This window comes from Bicyclus anynana, unplaced genomic scaffold (assembly GCF_947172395.1).
Source record: "Bicyclus anynana unplaced genomic scaffold, ilBicAnyn1.1 scaffold_98, whole genome shotgun sequence".
Lineage (NCBI taxonomy): Eukaryota > Metazoa > Arthropoda > Insecta > Lepidoptera > Nymphalidae > Bicyclus > Bicyclus anynana.
Window position 1 is genome coordinate 1 of NW_026441287.1, and position 4,281 is coordinate 4,281.

At 36.9% G+C, this 4,281-nt stretch overlaps 1 long non-coding RNA gene across 1 annotated transcript; it reads left to right on the top strand.

Annotated features, from left to right (window-relative positions):
• The first annotated feature begins 10 nt into the window (after positions 1-10).
• On the top strand, positions 11-2,221 carry LOC128199839 (uncharacterized). Its single transcript, XR_008252365.1, has 2 exons — positions 11-375; positions 1,245-2,221. It is a non-coding gene; the product is annotated as an uncharacterized LOC128199839 (long non-coding RNA).
• The last annotated feature ends 2,060 nt before the right edge of the window (positions 2,222-4,281 follow it).

Here is a 4,281-nt window from a genome sequence, read left to right on the forward strand (position 1 = left end):
TTTTCAGGTTTTAAAGAGAATTTAGAAATTGAGCAAAGTTTTACTAAATTATAGTGATCTTAGGAGCAAAGTTTACTTCGTTTATGTTATTGTTAATCAAAAATATAAAAGAAAACTACCTCTATCTAATTTTGTCGATGTCCATTTCTTAAGAAGTTTCTCATTAAAACAACCCTTAACTCAGGCAAGGCAGGGCTAAGGTGGTTAGCGTAACTACAAGTGGTTAACTTACAGTTAGCCAACTGAAGAACAATCAACAATGCCCGATTAATAAGTGATCGCGCTGCTTGTCTACTACATGTCCCTGCACTAGTTATAGCAGTAATTTCTTTGTTGGGAAGTATTTAGCACATCCGGGCTGCGCAAAAGGAGAGGGTGGGCATTTCCTCTGTCTCTTAGAAAAGTCCGCATGTTATTTTTATCCCAGTGTCTAAGTATCAGTATCCTAAGTCTCGTATGAATCGGCACTAATATACATAGGTTTACCTAAGTGTGTGATGAGTGACTTCACAAACAGACTTATTATTAAAGGATTTGAACAGTTCTCTAGCTCTTTAAGGTGTTTTATTCCTTCACCAGCCAACAACAGTGTCATAATTACAATGGGTTCGCAGAGTTAGTTTATCTAGGCATTTAGATATACCATTCAAAATCCTCTACTGAGAGCAAAATGTTACTGTTTTATTTTATTTTTTATTCTTTACAAGTTAAACTGAAAATCCACAACCCTTTCAGTTGCTACACGTCATCACACCGGAATGCTAAATCGCTTGGCCGTATGTCTCAATCGGTCCAGCCGGGGATCAAACACAGGACCTTCGGAACATTAATTATCATTAACATCTGATAGTGGTATATTAACACCATAACTACCAATCCACATTGGAGCAGGTTTTGTTTTTATTCTTTACAAGTTAGCCCTTGACTACAATCTCACCTGATGGTAAGTGATGATGTAATCTAAGATGGTAACGGGCTAACTTGTTAGGAGTAGTAAGACTATCCACACCCCTTTTGGTTTCTACATGGCATCATACCGGAATGCTAAATCGCTTAGTGGTAGGTCTTTGCCAGTAAGGTGGTAACTGGCCGAAGCCTCCCACCAGCCAGACCTAGACCAATTGAGAAAACCTCAATCGGCCCAGCCAGGGATCAAACCCAGGACACCACTGCTAATGTTTTCCTCTCAAAGATTCTATCTAACTTTTAGTATGAAATATTAATTTTTTTTTTTTTAATTTCAGACTAAATTGATTATTATGAACAGACCATTATGATGAACCACTGATATTGACTCAGAGACATGAAGATGAGTGCTTTGACAACAAGACTGACTAGCTGAGCCAGCTTAAGAATTATGTGGTGTGTGTGTGTCTAATTCCAGGAGCTCTCTATGTCAGCCATCCATCTATATTCTTACTCATTTTTGTTAATTATAAAATAAATTTGATTATTTAGTGTGTAACTTCATTGTACCTATCCTGCTAGCTGTTAGAAAGATAGCATCTGTAATAATTTATTTACACTAAAACATATTTAAAAATAAACATGCTTTAACATTTAAGTATGGCCAATATGTTGTCAAGTACAGTGGGCAGGGCTGAATCCATGATTGATGACTGATCCATGATGATGACTCGTTTTTCTGATTTAAGAAAATATACTCATCATCAAAACAGTGTCTGCAAGTACTGTACAGGCTGACTGTTTGGATGAGAAGTATATATTTGATTATTTTTAAGCTTTGTGGTTTCAGGGTTTAAAAAATGTCTAACTGAAAGTCTATGATTACTGTATTTATTATTATTATAATAAATAAACTTAAAAAAATCTTTTTTTTATAAACTTCCAACCCCTATTTCACCCTCAGAGATGTCATTTTCATAATTCTTAGAATACTAGTAGTCAAGATACTGTAATAAAAAGATACAGTTTGTGAGATTGTAGGGGTTTTGTACCACTTTAGTACTATTTGGATACTTATATATTTGGGTTTGAGTAAGGTATGTCGTGTCCCGGGTAGCGGTTATGGGTGTTAAATAATAGTAGGCTCTACTGATAAAACACTTGTATTGACTATCAGTTACAACGGTTAGGTAACGACTGGCGACAAACCGCCCGTATTGACTTCGTCATAATTACGAAAATGCTTAAGTAGCATTTTCATTTACAATCTATGTGTGTGTGACCACCACATCATTCCACCCCCTTTTTTTTTTTTTTTACAGAAAACAATGTATAGGTAGTATAGGGGTGTTTCATTCTTAACACAATAAGCACAATGCTGACAAAACGTTTCACGAGGAGCATACACTTGTTACACTTAAACTAATGAACTCTGTAAAGCTAACAACAAAAAAAAATAAACATTAAAAAATATAAATGACAATGTAAAATTTGTATAAGTGTAATATTATGTAAACAATTTTGTAGAACACCTTCAAATACAATTACTTTAAGCAGAATATGGTTTTTACTTTAACATTGCACAACTAATTTCTTAAAATTATAAACATGACGAAACAATTAACAATAATGCAACTAAGCATAACGTGCAGGTACGCGGCTGACGCGACCACTGCTCGTTGTTTTGCATTTTACACCGTTGGTATTATAAGGGACCGTACACACTGTGACTTTCTTTTTTAAAATCGGTTCCGTAGTTTTTGACGACATAGTATTTTGGGGATTATCGTTTTCCTCCAAAATATAAGCTGGTTTCAACCGATCTATAGAAACTATAACCTGACGTGTGGGTAATTGGACCTTAAAAACTTTCTCTGTCCTGCTAATTACTCGGTACGGACCGTCGTAAGGCGCTTGGAGAGGCTTACGCACCGCGTCGTTCCTGATAAATACTTTATCACAAGTGTGTAAATCCTGGTGAACAAAAATTTTTCTCGAGTCTTTATTGACCCTTTTAACAGGTTTTAAATCATTAATTATACTTTTTAATTTGCTTACATAACTAGAGCTATCTAAAATATTATCCTTACTTATATCATAAAATTCACCTGGCAGCCTAATACTTGTGCCGTATACCATTTCAGCACAACTAACATTAGTGTCTGCCCGTACAGCGGCTCTTAAACCTAGTAAAACGGTTGGTAGTTCTTCTACCCAACTTTTAGTTGACAGTCTAGCCATAAGTGCTGCTTTTAAAGATCTGTGCCACCGTTCTATCATCCCATTACTCTGCGGGTGATAAGCGGTAGTGCGGATCTTTTCAATACCCATAAGATTCATGAGTTGCTTGAAAAGATTACTCTCGAAACAACGACCTTGATCGGAAGTACACTTAAAAAATACTCCGAAACGCGTTATATAGTTTTCATAAAGAGCTTTGGCTACTACTTCAGCTGTGATTTCTTTAATTGGGACAGCTTCTGGCCAACGCGTACCTCTATCTATCATAGTCAAACAATATCTATATCCCTCGGGTGATGTATTGAGAGGGCCTATTATGTCAATCATTAAGTGACTAAAACGATCTACTTTCTCGAAAGTACCTAAATCGGATACAGTATGCTTTTGAATCTTAGATCGTTGACATGGGATACAGGCCTTAGCCCATCTTCGGATATCTTTATTCATACCTACCCAAAAGTATCTATCTCTAACCATTTTGTTGGTAGCGCGAATACCCGGGTGACTTAAACTATGAATTGCATCGAAGGCGATACGTCTAAAACTTTCCGGTAAGTATGGTCGGGCCTTATTAGTCGATGTTTCGCAAACAACGCAACTATCGGTGCCTGGCATCACGATGTTTTTGTATTGTATTTTTTTCTTTAGTTCGCTTAACTCTTCGTCATCATTTTGTACACGTGCGAGTTCCGTGAAATCAATGACCGTAGGACAAACAATTTCTTCCACGCGGGACAAAGTGTCAGCTACTATGTTATCTAACCCGCTCACGTGGCGTATGTCCGTAGTGAATTCGCTAATGAACATTATCTGTCTAGCTCGCCTAGGTAGCTCTTTCACGCTACCTATCTTTGAAAAAACATAAATTAGAGGTCTATGGTCAGTATACACAATAAAATTACGACCTTCTATCATATATCGAAAGTGAGCTATCGCCGAATAAATGGCTAATAACTCTCGATCATAGGTACTATATTTCCTTTGTGCTTCCGAGAACTTTTTAGAAAAATAAGCAATAGGTTTCCATACGTTACCTTCTCTTTGCTGTAGAACCGCACCCATGCATGACTCTGAAGCATCCGTCATAAGCGCCAAAGGTTTGTCTATCGCAGGATACGTTAACGTCGCGGCGTC